Below are 19,382 nucleotides of genomic sequence, written 5' to 3'. Positions count from 1 at the left end.
GTCTATTGTCCTTCATTCTGTGAAGCACTTTTGCTTTTAAACATTATATTTTGCATTAATAAACTGTCACTTTAATAATTGAGTTTCACTTTTATCTCCTTGGTCAACTATACATAATGATCCAGGTATTTAGATTTCCTCCAAGAACAGGAGCCTACAACCAGGGGCTGTGGCGTAGATGTCCATTTTTGAGAAGTTAGAATAAAATGGACAAACTCTGAAAATACATAATTGGGTACAATAGTAAAATGCAGGATGTGCTGTAAATGTTTCCATAATAATTTGGGAAAGTTATGAAATGTCCTAGAAATGTCTGTTCTGTTCCTGATCTAAGGATCTCAGCTTTTAGTTGAGATGAATCTGTGCTGCACTTTATGTACAGGGTTAGCCATTTATACGGATACACAAATAAAATGGGAATGGTTGGTGATATTAACTTCCTGTTTGTGGCACATTAGTATATGGGAGGCGGAAACTTTTCAAGATGGGTGGTGACCATGGCGGCCATTTTCAAGGCGGCCATTTTGGATGCAACTCTATAAATGGCCCACCCAAGTGCATCCATAAAAATGGCCCACCCTGTACATGCTCAGTAGTGACCAGTGCTGTTGAGTCGGAGTCGTGGAAATTGAGGAATTGGAGATTGGGCTTACTGACTCCATAGCCCTACTGTAGCTGGTGGAAATTTGAGACACTATTATAAGTAAACTAGATGGTGGCCCGATTCTAACGCATCGGGTATTTTAGAATATGTATGTAGTTTATTTATGAAGATTTTAGAATAATACATTGAATACACAGGACTCGGCCGGCCGCGACCAATTAGGCCGGTTTCACACTTGCGTTTGGAGCAGCTGCGGACTTCCTCCGTGAAGCCCAGCCCTCCGCCGCTAGCTCCGCCTACTTCTGCATGCCGCCCGCATGCGGCCTGTGTACCTATATTTAACATTAGGTACGCAGGTCGTGCGGCTGTATGCGGAGGCTGCCGCATGCGTCGTTTTGACGCTGCGGCGACCAGCGTAGGAGGCAGCCTGTAGCATTTTTTTTTTTTATCTGCAGCGTCAAAACGACGCATGTGGCCGCCTCCGCATACAGCCGCACGACCTGCGTACCTAATGTTAAAGATAGGTACGCAGGCCGCATGCAGAAGTAGGCGGAGCTAGCGGCGGAGGGCGGGGCTTCACGGAGGAAGTCCGCAGCCCTCTACAGCTGCTCCAAACGCAAGTGTGAAACCGGCCTTAGCGAAGCGTGGTTCAAATCCCGCGCCAATTCGCAGCCGGACTGCGCCTGTCGCTGATTGTTCGCGGCCGGCCATCTACTATATAAATGTCTAAGGGTCACTTCCGTCTTTCTGTCTGTCCTTCTGTCACGGATATTCATTGGTCGCGGCCTCTGTTTGTCATGGAATCCAAGTCACCGATTGGTCTCGCCAGCTGCCTGTCATAGCTGCCGCAACCAATCAGCGACGGCCACTATCCGATTAGTCCCTCCCTACTCCCCTGCAGTCAGTGCCCGGCGCCTGCTCCATACTCCCCGCAGTCACCGCTCACACAGGGTTAATGCCGGCGGTAACGGACCGCGTTATGCCGCGGGTAACTCACTCAGTTACCGCCACTATTAACCCTGTGTGACCACGTTTTTACTATTGATGCTGCCTATGCAGCGTCAATAGTAAAAACATCTAATGTTTAAAAATAATTTAAAAAAAATTAAAAAAATTATATACTCACCTTCCGCCGGCAGGTTTCGATGACAAGGATGGTATGCGCGAAGGACCTGCCATGACGTCACGGTCATGTGACCGCGACGTCATCACAGGCCCTGCGCGAGAAGGACCTGCCATGACATCACGGTCATGTGACCGCGAATCACGGGCCCTGCGCGAGAAGGACCTGGCATGACGTCACGGTCATGTGACCGTTACGTCACGGCAGGTCCTTCTCGCCCAGGCGCGAAGAAGCTGCGGTACCATGGGACAGCGTCAGGAGCAGGTGAGTATTTCATAGTCACCTGTCCGCGTTCCATCCGCCGGGCACCGCTCTGTCTTCCCGTCCTCTTGCAGTGACTGTGCAGGTCAGAGGGCGTGATGACGTATTAGTGTGCGCGCCGCCCTCTGCCTGAACAGTCAGTGCGGAGAGACGGGACGCTGAGGAGCAGCGATGAGAGGGGAGTATGTCTTTTTTTTTTATTGCAGCAGCAGCATTACATATGGCACAATGCTGTATGGAGCGTCTATGGGGCCATAAAGAACTGCATGGAACATTATATGGGACATCTATGGGGCCATAACTGCATGGAGCATTATATGGGGCATCTATGGGGCCATAATGAACTGCATGGAGCATTAAATGGGGCATCTATGGGGCCATAATGAACTGCATGGAGCATTAAATGGGGCATCTATGGGGCCATAATGAACTGCATGGAGCATTAAATGGGGCATCTATGGGGCCATAATGAACTGCATGGAGCATTAAATGGGGCATCTATGGGGCCATAATGAACTGCATGGAGCATTAAATGGGGCATCTATGGGGCCATAATGAACTGCATGGAGCATTAAATGGGGCATCTATGGGGCCATAATGAACTGCATGGAGCATTAAATGGGGCATCTATGGGGCCATAATGAACTGCATGGAGCATTAAATGGGGCATCTATGGGGCCATAATGAACTGCATGGAGCATTAAATGGGGCATCTATGGGGCCATAATGAACTGCATGGAGCATTAAATGGGGCATCTATGGGGCCATAATGAACTGCATGGAGCATTATATGGGACAGCTATGGGGCCATAACTGCATGGAGCATTATATGGGACAGCTATGGGGCCATAACTGCATGGAGCATTATATGGGACAGCTATGGGGCCATAACTGCATGGAGCATTATATGGGACACCTATGGGGCCATAACTGCATGGAGCATTATATGGGGCATCTATGAGGCCATAATGAACTGCATGGAGCATTATACTATGTGACTGGGCAATATACTACGTGGACATGCATATTCTAGAATACCCGATGCGTTAGAATCGGGCCACCATCTAGTGTAGTATCCTGCACAGCCCGCCCACGCAGTATCCTGCACAGCCCGCCCACGCAGTATCCTGCACAGCCCGCCCACGCAGTATCCTGCACAGCCCGCCCACGCAGTATCCTGCACAGCCCGCCCACGCAGTATCCTGCACAGCCCGCCCACGCAGTATCCTGCAATGTGGGCATCATATCCCTGTTAAAAAAAAAAAAAAAGAATTAAAATAAAAAATAGTTCTTTCTATACTCACCTTCCGTTGGACCCGGATCCAGGCGAAGCGTTTACCGATGCTCCTCGCGCTCTCCGGTCCCAAGAGTGCATTGCGGTCTCGCGAAATGATGACGTAGCGGTCTCGCGAGGAGCGGGAAAGGCCGGTTCTGGGTCCGAGGGGCCGACGGACGGTAAGTATAACACGATTTTTTTTTTATTATTATTTTTAACATTAGATCTTTTTACTATTGATGCCGCATAGGCAGCATTAATAGTAAAAAGTTGGTCACACAGGGTTAATAGCAGTGGTAACGGAGTGTGTTACCCGTGGCATAACGTGGTCCGTTACCGCTACCATTAACCCTGTGTGAGCACTGAGTGGAGGGGAGTATGGAGCGGGCACTGACTGCGGGGAGTAAGGAGCGGCCATTTTGCCGCCGGACTGTGCCCGTCGCTGATTGCTCGTGGCCGTTTTGCCGCGACCAATCAGCGACTTGGATTTCCATGACAGACAGAGGCGGCGACCAATGAATATCCGTGACAGACAGACAGAAAGACAGTATATAGTAGATGGGATCTGTTAAATGTCTTTGAAATCTGTTCTATTAGGGATCATTCCTAGCTGCCGTGGTCCATTACGAACAGCAGCCATGCATACATTTACTACTGCAGGACTGGACTAATCTCAGGAGCCAGGTAGCTAATGCGCCTATAAATCTGATACTGGCAACTGTGCTCTTTTCTATTGAGGTCTATGAAGTTTTTGCATAGCTTAAAAACAATTAAAAAAAAAAAAAGTCACCAAGTTTTTCATGTTGAACCAGACACATGAAGGGTGGCTGCAGAGAGGAACTTTTTTTCCCACCTCTCCATTGCAGATATTTTAGCAATCAAAGTATTTGACACCTAATCAGTTAACTTTAAGACCAAGTGGATGTTATCTGACAGTTTTCACTGGGAGGGGAGGGGGTTATACTTCCCCTGTATGATGCTGACCAATCATATAAAAAAATAAAAATAAGAAACCACACCACTACCATAGCTCAGAGCAGATTTCTTAATATGCAACAGGTCATGATGCAGCTCTTGGTTTAACCCCTGCATGAGTCAGTTTGAAGGTAGGGGCAGCGCAGGTGAAATTGGCTGTGTCACATGACAAACCCTTACATCAGCTCCCCTCCTCTCCAAGCATGGTCACCTCTGCTGTACTGACACTATCACACTCCCTGCCTGTACAGTGAGGTGTCAGTAATATCACTCATATAGGGTTGTGCTGTACTTGTACTGTGGCTCTGCAGGGAGATTAGAGTGGAGTCATTACTTCTCACACAGAGATAGCCCTGGACACACTGCTTGTGTGTGAGGTGTAAGGGTACTGTCACACTCTGCAACTTTCCAACGATCACGACCAGCGATACGACCTGGCCGTGATCGTTGGAAAGTCGTTGTGTGGTCGCTGGAGAGCTGTCACACAGACCGCTCTCCAGCGACCAACGATGCCGAAGGCCCCGGGTAACCAGGGTAAACATCGGGTTACTAAGCGCAGGGCCGCGCTTAGTAACCCGATGTTTACCCTGGTTACCATCGTAAAAGTAAAAAAAAACAAACAGTACATACTCACATTCCGGTGTCCGTCAGGTCCCTTGCAGTCTGCTTCCCGCTCTGACTGAGTGCCGCCGTAAATTGAAAGCAGATCACAGCGGGAAGAAGACTGCAAGGGACCTGACGGACACCGGAATGTGAGTATGTACTGTTTGTTTTTTTTTACTTTTATGATGGTAACCAGGGTAAACATCGGGTTACTAAGCGCGGCCCTGCGCTTAGTAACTCGATGTTTACCCTGGTTACAAGCGAACGCATCGTTGGATCGGTGTCACACACACCGATCCAACGATGACAGCGGGAGATCCAGCGACGAAAGAAAGTTCCAAACGATCTGCTACGACATACGATTCTCAGCAGGGTCCCTGATCGCTGCTGCGTGTCAGACACAGCGAGATCGTATGGATATCGCTGGAACGTCACGGATCGTGCCGTCGTAGCAACAAAAGTGCCACTGTGAGACAGTACCCTAATGACAGCCCTTATCTCATTGCAGAGTGATTACAAGTTGCTTGAGCACAAAAATAAATGTGATTACATCACACACTGAGAAACCTGCTGTAAGCTGTGGTGGGGGCGTGTTCTTTTTCCACGGTGTTCCTGCCTGCTTATGATTGATCAACATCAAAAAAGGAGAATCTATCTATCTATATAATCGTCTAAGGGGTACTTCCGTCTGTCTGTCTGCAACGGAAATCCCGCGTCACTGATCAGCGACAGGCTTAGTCCGGCCGCGAATTGGCCCCTCCCTACTCCCCTCCAGTTAGCGCTAGTGTGTCGCCCCATCCCGGACCAACTTTTTACTATTGATGCTGCCTATGCAGCATCAATAGTAAAAAGATATAAAAATTTTCTATTCTCACCTTCCGCCGTCCACCGATGCGCACGATGCTGCCGCCAGTCATCTGGGTAATTTCGCAATCCATCACTGGGAACAGAAGCTGGCGGCAGCATCGCGCACATCCATCGGGACAGCTTCAGTGGACGCTGGAGGGTGAGTATATAACTTTTTTATTTGAAATTTTTTATATTTTTTTTGAACAGGGATATGGTGCCCACACTGCGTGGGCTGCGCTAGATACTGCGTGGGCTGCGCTAGATACTGCGTGGGCTGCGCTAGATACTGCGTGGGCTGCGCTAGATACTGCGTGGGCTGCGCTAGATACTGCGTGGGCTGCGCTAAGCGCGAGGTACATACATTCTATAATACCCGATGCGTTAGAATTGGGCCACCATCTAGTATAGATAAACATCCCCAGTGAAAACAATGAGTTAACACCCACTAGGACTAAGCAAAGGTGCCAAATACTTTGATGAAAAAAGATGAATGTAACTAGTGCCAATCTGTGGAGTATTTGACTCCAAACAGACGGTAAATCGGTATATGCCTTTTCTACATTAAGGACGTTATTAAGGATTACATCTACCTACAATTACCAAATACTAATAATTTAGCTTTATCAGATGCTAAAACTAGCAATTTGTGCTACTTGTAGAGATGCTGGAATTTTTGTTGTGGTAACTATTATCTAAATTGACAAAAGTGAGTGCAGTCAGGTTCTTTGTCGCTGTTTTTTTTTTTTAATTGACTCTTTAGAACCAAAGTGATTGCCCCACCTGTTATAAGATCACATTTTATGGCCTCTGTTTTATTGCATTCACTAGGAAAACTTCCCGGGCATACAGAGCTTTATCCATGTGCCCAACCCTGATTTACCGCTTTTTCTTGCCCTCCAGCAAAACACTTGAGTCATCATCTGTTTCAGTCTACCTAGTAAACTTGGAAAGTCAGCTCCAGGAAACCACATGGTATTGTGTCTGAAAAATTTGACGAATGTGAGTATACAGCGGCCGACCAGTAAGCCGATTGGTGGTTGTTTCATAAATTGTCTAGCCAGGCCATTGCACTTCCGTGCCTACAGAACGATTGCTAATACTATAGTTTTGTGCTCAATGAAAATCATTGTTATCGGCAGCACGTGCCCAATAAGCACAGGAATATGTGCTGCCGTGAACAATGATTTTTTTTTTTTTTTAAAGCAAGCAAAAATAATTTGACCTGATGAACGAGTGTTTTGCTCATTCATCTGGTGATTCTGGCCTGTCTAAACAGGCTGCCAATGTGGAAACAAGAATGGCAAGGAATGCTTGCTCCATATTAAACCTGGACTGTCAGCACAGGATGACTTCACACAAAGTACAGCAGCACGGTGAAGGGGCCAATCTTTCAGATACACCTTACTACCTGCTTGTTTTCCAAATATTTTGGGATCCATCTCAGGCTTAATTAAGGCAAAGCTGTCAAAGAAGAGGGAGGGAGAAGAAGGAAAACAAGCAGAGGAAGGTGTATATAAAATAATTGGCCCTACCATAGAGCACCTATACTTGGTAGGAACAGTCATTCTGTGCGGACAGTCCCTTTAATATATGCACACTGGGAGCAGGAGGTTTTTCCCCAAAGTTCAAGAAAAAAACAAAACATGATTTAGATTTATTTTTGACAATGCCTTTATCTACTTGATGTAGCAATTTCCTTATTGTACCCAATACCATACATTGCACACTGCTGAGGTGTACAAAGCCAAGGCAATCATTGTGTGCAGCAATACAGCAACAGCTGCAAGATCCTCACCAAAACTGAACATATTTTGCTATGGATTCAATAATATACTGTGGATATCAAATCCACAGCAGCAATGTCCACTGTAGATTTTCTCAGCAGCATGTGGATGAGGAGCCAGCGTAAATCTGTAATTCACATATTAACCCCTTCATGACCCAGCCTATTTTGACCTTAATGACCTGGCCATTTTTTGCAATTCTGACCAGTGTCCCTTTATGAGGTAATAACTCAGGAACGCTTCAACGGATCCTAGCGGTTCGGAGATTGTTTTTTTCATGACATATTGGGCTTAAGGTTAGTGGTAAATTTAGGTCGATAGTTTTAGTGTTTATTTGTGAAAAAAAAATATGGAAATTTGGCTAAAATTTAGAAAATTTCACTATTTTTAAATTTTGAATTTATTCTGTTAAACGAGAGAGTTATGTGACACAAAATAGTTAATAAATAACATTACCCACATGTCTACTTTACATCAGCCCAATTTTGGAAATAATTTTTTTTTGCTAGGAAGTTAAGGGTTAACATTTGACCAGCGATTTCTCATTTTTACAACAAAATTTACAAAACCATTTTTTTTTTTAGGGACCACCTCACATTTTAAGTCAGTTTGAGGGTTCTATATGGCTGAAAATACCCAAAAGTGACACCACTCTAAAAACTGCACCCCTCAAGGTGCTCAAAACCACATTCAAGAAGTTTATTAACCCTTCAGGTGCTTCACAGCAGCAGAGGCAACATGGAAGGAAAAAATGAACATTTAACTTTTTAGTCACAAAAATGATCTTTTAGCAACATTTGTTTTATTTTCCCAAGGGTAAAAGGAGAAACTGGACCCCAAAAGTTATTATACAATTTGTCCTGATACCTGCCGATACCCCATATGTGGGGGGAAACCACGGTTTGGGCGCACGACAGGGCTCGGAAGGGAAGGAACGCCAATTGACTTTTTGAATAAAAAATTGGCTCCAATCTTTAGCGGACACCATGTCGCGTTTGGAGTGCCCCTGTGTGCCTAAACATTGGAGCTCCCCCACAAGTGACCCCATTTTTTAAACTAGATCTCCCATGGAACTAATCTCGATATGTGGTGATCACTTTGAACCCCCAAGTGCTTCACAGAAGTTTACAACGCAGAGCCGTGAAAATAAAAAATAATTTTTCTTTCCTCAAAAATTATGTTTTAGCAAGCAATTTTTTATTTTCGCAAGGGTAACAGGAGAAATTGGACCCTAATAGTTGTTGCCCAGTTTGTCCTGAGTATGCTGGTACCCCATAGGTGGGGGTAAACCACTGTTTGGGCGCACATCGGGGCTCGGAAGGGAGGGAGCACCATTTGACTTTTTGAACGCAAGATTGGCTGGAATCAATGGTGGCGCCATGTTGCGTTTGGAGACCCCTGATGTGCCTAAACAGTGCAAACCCCTCAATTCTAACTCCAACACTAACCCCAACACACCCCTAACCCTAATTCCAACCAAACCCCAACTCCAACACACCCCTAACCACAAGCCTAATCTTAACCCTATTTCCAACTCAACCCTAATTCCAACCCTAAGGCTATGTGCCCACGTTGCGGATTCGTGTGATATTTTTCCGCACCACTTTTGAAAAATCCGCAGGTAAAAGGCACTGCGGATTTACCATGGATTTCCAGTGTTTTTTGTGTGGATTTCACCTGCGGATTCCTATTGAAGAACAGGTGTAAAACGCTGCGGAATCCACACAAAGAATTGACATGCTGCGGAAAATATAACGCAGCGTCTCCGCGCTGTATTTTCCGCAGCATGGGCACAGCGGATTTGGTTTTCCATAGGCTTACATGGTACTGTAAACCTGATGGAAAACTGCTACAAATCCGCAGCCAAATCCGCAGCGTGTGCACATAGCCTAATTCTAACCCTAACCCTAGTGGAAAAATAAAAGTAAATATATTTTCTTTATTTTATTATTGTCCCAACCTATGGGGGTGATAAAGTGGGGGGGGTTCATTTACTATTTTTTTTTTATTTTGATCACTGTGATAGGTACATTTTGATCACTGTGATAAAACCTGCAACGAATCTGCCAGTCGGCAGATTCGGCGGGCGCACTGCGCATGCGCCAGCCATTTTGGAAGATGGCGGCGCCCATGGACAAGACGGATGGACACCGGGAGGCTCTGTAAGTATGAGGAGGGGGGATCGGAGCACGGGACGGAGGACTGGGGAGGAGATTCGTGGCGGGGGCAGATCAGGGTTTCCAGCTATGGCCGATGATATTGCAGCATCGGCCATAGCTGGATTGTAATATTTCACCACTTTTCATAGGTGAAATATTACAAATTGTTCTGATTGGCTGTTGAAAGTGAAAGGGGGGGGGGGGGGCGAAGCTGGGCTGAGGTACCACTACCCTTGTCCCTCTAGGTAGAGTGAAATTGGAGTTAACCCTTTCACCCGACCTACAGGGACGCGCTTATTCTGTGACACAGCATATGCATCACAGGTCGGATTGGCACAGACTTTCATGACGCATACGCGGTGTCACAGGTCGAAGAGGGGTTAAAGGGGATTTGAAGATTGTGAGCCCTCGCGGGTAGGGTCCTCTTTCCTCCTGTACCAGTTGTGACTTGTATTATTATTGTACTTGTTTTTATTATGTATACCCCCCTCACATGTAAAGCACCATGGAATAAATGGCGCTATAATAAAAATTAATTATGTTATGCAGTGACATCCAGAATCGCTGACTTCTGCTGCTGATGAAGCGTATTGCACACGTCCTATACCCTTGAATGTGAACAGTTCCACAAGTTGTGTTAATGCTGGTACTGTGCAGTATCAGCTGGCCATTACAGTACTCACTTTGTGGACCCATGGTGTTTACCCCATACCCATGGACTGCAATAGCTGGCAATTTTCTGTAGCAAAACACAATGCAGAAATGCTTTAGATCGGCCATGCACTTCACATTACAAAAAGTGGAATCTTCGGCAACGTAAGCGGACATGAGCATCAGTCACCAGCTGAGAATCTTCTCCACAGCGTGATATGCATTGAGCAAACCCTTACACCAGAGGTCCCCAACCGCCGGTCCGCGGACCAGGACCGGGCCGTTGGGGTTTTTCAGCCGGTCCGCGGCGCCCCTGTTCAGCGGTCACGTGGGACCGCTCATTAGAGAAATGAATAGGCTGCTCCACCTCCCATAGGGGCGGAGCCGCATAATTCATTTCTCTAATGAAGCGGTGCCGGTGACCGCTGACAGAGGAAGAGGCTGCGGCACCGACGACCAGCTGTCCGGGGGAAGGAGCGGGACGCCGGGAGCAGGTAAGTATCGCATATTCACCTATCCTCGTTCCACACGCCGGGCGCTGTCTCCATCTTCCCGGCGTCTCTCTCTCCTCACTGACTGTTCAGGCAGAGGGGGCGATGACGCATATAGTGTGCGCGCCGCCCTCTGCCTGATCAGTCAGTGCAGAGACACGCCGGGAAGATGGCGCCGAGGAGCTGCAAGCAAGACAGGTGAGTATGTGTTTTATTATTTTTATTGCAGCAGCAGCAGCAGCTATGGGGCAATAATGGACGGTGCAGAGCACTATATGGCACAGCTATGGGGCAATAGTGGACGGTGCAGAGCACTATATGGCACAGCTATGGGGCAATGGTGCAGAGCACTATATGGCACAGCTATGGGGCAATGGTGCAGAGCATTATATGGCACAGCTATGGGGCAATGGTGCAGAGCACTATATGGCACAGCTATGGGGCAATGGTGCAGAGCATTATATGGCACAGCTATGGGGCAATGGTGCAGAGCATTATATGGCACAGCTATGGGGCAACGGTGCAGAGCACTATATGGCACAGCTATGGGGCAACAGTGCAGAGCACTATATGGCACAGCTATGGGGCAACAGTGCAGAGCACTATATGGCACAGCTATGGGGCAATTATGAACGGTGCAGAGCACTATATGGCACAGCTATGGGGCAATGGTGCAGAGCACTATATGGCACAGCTATGGGGCAACGGTGCAGAGCACTATATGGCACAGCTATGGGGCAATTATGAACGGTGCAGAGCACTATATGGCACAGCTATGGGGCAATTATGAACGGTGCAGAGCACTATATGGCACAGCTATGGGGCAATTATGAACGGTGCAGAGCACTATATGGCACAGCTATGGGGCAATTATGAACGGTGCAGAGCACTATATGGCACAGCTATGGGGCAATTATGAACGGTGCAGAGCACTGTATGGCACAGCTATGGGGCAATAATAAACGATGCAGAGCACTGTATGGCACAGCTATGGGGCAATAATGGTGCAGAGCACTATATGGCACAGCTATGGGGCAATAATGGTGCAGAGCACCAGGGAAACAAGCATGGTGCTCCCACTCATTCTGAACCTATGGTAAGTTGAATCACATTCTCATTATAAATGTCATAATTATATGATAAGTATGCACTAAGCTCCATCCCTCCATAACCCCACCCCCATATGACCAAAGCCCCGCCCCTGCCCCGCCCCCACCGGGCCATGGAAAACTGGTCTTGCTTAAAGCCGGTCCCTGGTGCAAAAAAGGTTGGGGACCTCTGCCTTACACGACCGCAGTTAGACTTGCAGCACTATGTCAGGGCTCGTTCACACGTTCATGTGGCGAGTTTTCACACGTACCGCAGACACTGACATTTTTCATGGTGATCTGCTGTGAAGAAATTGGCACTGTGGCCTCATTTAGGCACTGTCCAGGTTGATAACTATTTATCCCCCAGACATGGATTACGGCGTGGGATAGAACGATGGACAGGTGAAGAATAGTTTTTTTTATTTTTGGTTTATCACAGGAGGAATAAAACGAGGGCTTTGGTGGAATTCTGCGTTAGGCGAGTATAACCGTTTGTTAATTTTAAATAAAAATGGAAGTGTGTTTTGTTTTATTTCTAATAAAACACTTTATTCTGAAGTAACTTTTTTTGTGTACATCGAAAAAGCGGACAGAGACAGATCCGTTGCCGTCCGTCGTTTCCTCAAATGGAAGCCTATGGCGCCGGATCCGTCAAATGATGGAATACGGCGACAGATTCCGTTTTTCTTTTTAACTGCGCATGCTCTGATTTATTTAGCCAGATCCGCTAGTCGGATCTGTAAAAAAACCGAATCCGTCGCTTCAGTTTTTCACAATCTGCGACAGATCCGTCGAGCCAACGGATTGTGACTGACAGCAAAAAACTGATGTGTAAAAGGGGTCTAAGCCTTGGCATCACCTGACAACACAAAAGTGACATCAACCTCACAAATATGAACCCCAGTTGCCATTGCTACAGGGCTAATGGGAAGAGCCAGGCAAAGCGCCAGAATTGGCGCATCTAATAGATGTGACTTTTTTGGCCAGCTGCGGGCTGCTGTTTTTAGGCTGGGTGGCCTATATATCAATTGCCCCTTACCAGCTTGAGAATACCAAGCCCCAGCTGTCGGTTTTTGCAAGGCTGGTTGTCAAAAATTTGGGGGATCCCACAACTTTATTGTTTTAATTATTTAAATAATTTTAGAGTGGGGACCCATCTATTCTTGATAACCAGCCTTGCTGACAGCTGAGGGTTGTCCCCAGCTGTGAGTTTTGCCTAGTTGCTTATCAAAAATACAGGGGAACCCACACAGTTTTAATTTATTTATTATTTATTTATAGCACAGGCGTTGGGTGAGGAATACTCTTCAGCCGCTCCTGCTCTCACTCTTATTAGCGGCAGCAGGTGTAGGCTGATGGGAGTAATAGTCCTATCAGCCGCCGCCTGCTGTCATTGTTATCACTTAAATATAACTCATCATTCTGCGCTGATCGCCAGCAGAGCAGGGAAGGATGAGGAGAGCCGTCTTCACCACCCAGCGCCAGAAAACAGCCCTGGTGCCCGTCCTTGTGCCAACCATGTGCCACAAGTACCACACACCCCCCCCTCCGGTACCAAAAATATCCAGATGTGTGAAACCGGCCTATGTGCCACAATAAATTTTCATCTGGATATTAATATAACACTATCAGACATTTACAGAAGCAAATACAAAAAAAATAAACCCATTATGTGATATTACTACACCTCTGTCCAGTCACTATGGGAACTGCTATTTGTTCAGAGTCCCGTAATATATATATTTTCATTTCACAGCACTTTTCTGAGAAGTCTAAAGCTGATTTTCAGATGCCCCCGTGATGACTTGCTAAACTTCAGGTCATTGCTAACCTTCTGAAGACCTTATTCCCATGACCAGAACCTTGTGATTATCACAGACTTGCATCACATTCACACAAGCGTAAATTCCTTGTTACTTCCCTAAATCCTATATGATTAATTCCCTTTAGATACGTTCTTCTAACTCACAATGGACCTACAGTGTCTCAGTAATATAACCTAGTAACTGAATGATTGCTTTATTATCATCACACCAAAACCTTTAGACAACTGAAAAAAAAAAATAGATATATACAAAAATGAGAATGCAGAGGAAGCGTTAGTCTTTATTAGGAAAAGAAGTAGTTATTAGCCATACATACACTAGAGGCCAAAATTGTGGATGCAGTTTTTACTAATTTACGGCGATCTTACTTGCTTCATTACGTAATTATATTTATAGCCCAGGCACGCAATCTGTTACTAAAGATATTGGGAGACTTGTTTTTCATATTTTGATGGTAGTTTTTATAATTTTGACAAGAAATACTGGACGTCGTTCTCTGAGTAAAATTCATACATTTTTAGTTATATGTTAACTTTTCTTTATGTCCGCAATAAATTAAAAATAGTATTTTACAGCTACAGTCACTTGATCCTCTCAGTATAGGTGCTACAGGCTTTAATTTCTTTACAAACTATTGAGAATTATTTCTTGTATTTTATTATTTAAATTTAATTTTTTAATTGAGCAATTACAAATGTCTATTTTGAGCTCAAACTCCCGAGTTATTTTTTTCAGATTTTAATCATGCCAGCCACAAAGAGGTCTGACTCGTCTCTTTTTTTTTTTTTTAAAGGAGCTACAGCTATTGTTTTGAGGAAGGACGGATAGATACAGTTTCAGAGAAATTGCTAGGAAGATGGGTGGTGGAGTCACTGCCTCTGGAGTGCAAAAGCTGTGATCACGTTTTGCTGATAGTTGCAGCATCAAAACTAAGAATGATTAAGGAAGGAAAAAGGCAACAACTCCAAAAACAGAGAAGAATTGTTAGCTTAGCCTTGCAAAACAGAAGAGCATCAGCCAAAGAACTCAACCAGTTCTTGCATGATGGAGGAGTTTCAGTGTCTGATAGAACAGTACGTCGCCGATTAATTGATGCCGGTCTGAAAGCACGAACACCAAGGAAAAACCCGTTCCTAAATCTTAAACAGAGAAGACAATTACCTGGGCCAAATAACATCTTAGCTGAACAACTGAAGATTGGCAGAAAAGTAATCTGGAGCGATGAAACAGAATATACATTTTTGGTAGTGATGGAGTGCGTTATGTTCGGAGAAGGCCAAAGGAAGACTCTCTTCCAGAGTGTATGACAGCTACAATGAAACATCCTGAGAGTTATGATATGGGGGCTGTATGTCCTGGCATGGAATTGGGAGAATACAGGTCCTTGAGGGAACTGTAAGGGTATGTGCACACGTATTCTTGGCCACTGCGGATTTTTCCGCAGCAGTTTTGATAAATCTGCAGGGCAAAAAACGCTGCGTTTTTGCTGCAGATTTATTGTGGATTTACTGCGGTTTTCCATAGGGGCAGCTGTAAAACCGCTGTGGAATACGCAGAAAGTGACATGCTGCGGAATGTAAACCGCTGTGTTTCTGCGCGTTTTTTTCCGCAGCATGTGCACAGCGTTTTTGGTTTCCCATAGGTTTACATTGAACTGTAACCTCATGGGAAACTGCTGCGGACCCGCAGCTGTGGAAACGCTGCGGATCCGCAGCAAAATCCGCATCGTGTGCACATACTCTAAATGCTTCGAAATATATTCATGTCGTCCTTGAACCAAAGCTCATCCCATCAATTCGTGACTTTGGCAAGGAAAAGACGGAAATTATTTTTCAACAGGATGGAGCACCATGTCACGCTGCAAGGCATAATCTAAAATGGTTTGAAAGCAAACAATTTACTGTGCTTTCATGATCAGGAAACAGTTCTGATCTGAGCCCTATCGAAAATCTGTGGTCAAGATTAAAGCGATTGATTTCTAGTAAGCGACCGAGCAACAATCAGGCATTGATTGCAGCTGTTACCAGTTCCTGGTACCAAGTTATGACCACAGAGAACCTCAGAAGTCTTGTTGAATCAATGCCATGGAGATGCTAAAGGAATACTCTACACACTACTAAAGAAAGAACACAGAGATAGCTTGAAATTAACATATTAGGACGTGATATTTTGATTCGGCCATTCCACTGTTCTTATAGAAGTAATGAGACATTTTGTATTATGGTAACCTTTCTCTAATATAGAGATGTTCTAATCTACCTTAGACTACTTGTAGCATTATTGTTATAAACACTGTGTGACTGCATGCTAAAAACTGTAAAAATGACAAAAATTTAAAGTGTATCCACAATTTTTGCCGATAGAGTAGAAGGACAAAAAGTGGTATCAGAAAATATTTAATTCAGATATTAAAAGGGATATGTTATGCAGTGACATCCAGAGTGGCTGACTTCTGCTGCCCATGACGTGTATTGCACACATCCTATTCTATTGAATGTGAACAGCTCCGGATAACACCTTTTCGAATGGACGATTTGGCTATATTTCTGCGCTTTCACTTATTCCTCCCCTTTTACCAAGAGCCATGATGGTATTTTCCGTCAATATAGTCGAATTGGGCCTCGTTTTTTGAGGGAAGAGTTGTAGTTTTGAAATGAACAATTCGTGTTACCATACAATGAACTGGAGACAGGAAAACAACTCAAGTATGGTAAAATTGTGTTAAAAAAAGGGAATTCTACATTTCTTTTTTTTGTCTTTACAGTGTTCATTCTGCTGGTTTCTATACACATGCTTCGGAGCCTATATTGACAGTTCTGAGTCTGAGTTGGTAGCTGCGGTGGGCCATGGTCTATATTATAAGGCATGACCATTGAGTATTTCACAATCTGTTTTTTAAATGTTTTTAATTGTCATTGTGTCCTATGTGTTCTGATTTTTTTGTAATTGAAAAAAAAATTTAAAAGTTTAATGAGCTTGGGTGTTCCTTAATTATATGGGCATGCCGTTTCTCTTTTTGTTTTTCATGTTTGTATATTTGCCTATGGTGAACCACTTGTAGCTATATATATGGTGGTGCCCTCCACACTCCTTTTCTTCCCATCCACTAATCTGTAACATCTGATGTACGCAGTGTCTACGGACCATGGAAACATACCCTAAGACCACCTGAGTCTTGAATCTTTTCTTTTTTTTTTTTTTATATAGCGCTAACATATTCCGCAGCGCTTTACAGTTTGCACACATCATCACAGTCCCCGATGAGGCTCACAATCTACATTCCCTATCAGTATGTCTTTTGTATGTGGGAGGAAACCGGAGGAAACCCACGCAAACACGGGGAGAACATACAAACTCCATGCAGATGTTGTCCAAAGTGGGATTAGAACCCAGGACCCCAGCGCTGCAAGGCTGCAGTGCTATCCAGGCATGGTGTGCACACAGGACATGTGCAGGATTGCCTGGTGTAGTCAGACAGTTTTTCAAGTAAAGACATTTAAGGAAACTGGCTTTTTCCCCCCTGAAAAGTCTCTTGTATACGGTAGTTTATCTAGTCGTTCCTCCAACAATGGACGTTTTTTTGTGTGACTTTTTCCCCTCCATTGAATAGTGAATAAGTCGCTAGCAGTTTTTAAAGTAAAAAGGATGGCAAAACACTCTAGACATCTCATTCACTATTATACAGTACAGAGTGTCCTCCAAGTGGAAAATGCAAGAATGGATAGGAAGGGGGAGAATTAAACTATTAACATGCACTAGAGCCTACAAAAATACAGGAAAAAAAAAATTAACGTGTGGACATAGCCAAGGAGAGCATTTACTTCTTACCAGATGCCCTGCTTATTTCATTTTCCTAGTAACTTAGCTATCTTTAGTTAGCGGTCACACCTTTCTTGATGAAAATGCTTGGCCCTGAGAACATAATAAAGCTTACATTCCCCTCCCGTGTCGGCGCTTGCTCTCCCAGGCACTTTAGTGCGGAGCTCTGACACCAGTGCCGAATCAGCACTGGTGTCACTGTCCCCACCTTCAGACAAGTTGGACGGCAGCTGATCCCGGATTTCCTCTTCATGTTCAAATTGTCTGAAGGCGGAGACAGCAACGCCAGTGTCACACCAACAGAACAGGAGTCCCAGGGAGAACTTGTGCAAACACCACTGGAACAGCCGCGGCACGGGAGGAGAGTATAGGCTCTATTATACAGGGGTCAAGTCAGGGCTATGGGAAGAAGCTGCCAAGTAGTGGACAACTACTTTAAAGGATCAAAGTTTTAGGAAAAAAAATGTTTTTTTATGTTTTCTATTTTAACAATGGCACCATTACAGAACACATTCTTAAAAGGGTTGTGGAGATTTGAGAGTACAGTCCGCCGGCATTCTCCGACTGCAGACTTCTGATCTGTGACAGCGTGCAGCGGGAGCGCAGCCAGGATTTCTCCGTATTGCCGATGGGAGTAGTCACACGAACGCATCATGTGATAGGTATAAATGCCGGCACTTGCCGATCAGTGTCTTCTGTCAAGTGACAGGAGTGGCGTGTGTCTAGGTGACACCAAACTGCTCGCTGCAAACGGCCTCAGACTGAGCAGTCTGTGCTGGTGTAAGTCCTGCTGCTCGGTGCCAATCATTTACACCCACCTGCTGCTTGTTCCTCCATCTCCACAGCACTCTGACAGCGCTGGCTGCATATGGCCAGACAAGGGGCGCACATGACCCCGCCAGGAATAAGGCCATGGTCCCATTCTGTCACTGTCAGGGGTTCACCTGAGGGGGAGGCAGATGGAGTCACTTCGTCCTGCCTCCGGTACCGCAGCACTAGTGTGGTGTGCCCACCTACAGAACGGCCCAGCTGGGGTAGAGGCCGGACGGAGCCCCCTGTGCCAGCTGCAGGGACCGGGCAGGCCGCAGGGTCTCTGGGGCCATATACGGACCATGAAGCACCGGTGTGAGCCCGGCCTTACAGCCTGCACGTATTAGCCACTTCTGGACACACAAACCCAGGCGCCGCCATGTGTGCCCACAGCACCAGTGTCTGCAGGGAGAGCGGCCACAGAGCGGCACACGGGACCCCCGCATGTGAAGGAGGTGGCAGAGGACAAAGGCTGCGGTGTCCCGGCACGTCCAGGGTACCCTCCACCACGTGTCCCGCCCCTCACACACTCCGCGCCCGCAGGAGACCCCTCACCTTATTCGTAGATCCCCGTTGTTCCAAAGTACCGGCCATTAGAGAACGCACACCTCTCCCACAGCCCGCCAAGGCCTACAGTTCCCGACTGCCTTTGCGCCTCGGTGAAGAGGTAGAGTCCAGGTCGCGACTAGCGAGGAGCAGCACCCGTGGTGTGTGACGTCTCCGGAAGGGGCGGGGCCTGCCGTCCAGTGCAGCAGGAAGCAGCGTTGTGCTGGTGTGTGCCTGTGTGGCTGCCGGGGAGCAGCTGAGAGGACTGAGGGCCGCACACTGCAGCCAGCTGTGCGGGGAGGAAGGCGGGCTTCTCGTTACATAGGATTAGGGGCGAGTGCTCGGAGGACGGGGGCTGCACAGGGAAGGGGCTACTGCTATTTGCATGGGACTGCTTGTTGGGGGCTTGCCCAGGAGATGGTTTGCTGTTACTTGTGTGGGGCTGTGCAAGGGTGTCGGGTGAGGTCACTTGTGTGGGGGCTGCGTGATGGGGTTCCTTTCACGTGTGTGAGGC

At 46.2% G+C, this 19,382-nt stretch overlaps 1 protein-coding gene across 1 annotated transcript in view; it reads right to left on the bottom strand.

Annotated features, from left to right (window-relative positions):
• The window catches only part of SLC39A10 (solute carrier family 39 member 10), a 55,294-nt gene extending 36,131 nt beyond the window's left edge, over nucleotides 1-19,163 (bottom strand). The window contains exon 1 of the mRNA XM_077275382.1: nucleotides 18,878-19,163. The gene's annotated coding sequence lies outside the window, so the exon portion shown is untranslated. The remainder of the gene's footprint in view (nucleotides 1-18,877) is intronic.
• Between the last annotated feature and the right edge of the window lie 219 nt (nucleotides 19,164-19,382).

Source organism: Ranitomeya variabilis, chromosome 7 (assembly GCF_051348905.1).
Source record: "Ranitomeya variabilis isolate aRanVar5 chromosome 7, aRanVar5.hap1, whole genome shotgun sequence".
NCBI lineage: Eukaryota > Metazoa > Chordata > Amphibia > Anura > Dendrobatidae > Ranitomeya > Ranitomeya variabilis.
This window is presented reverse-complemented; position numbering and strand designations above follow the sequence as displayed.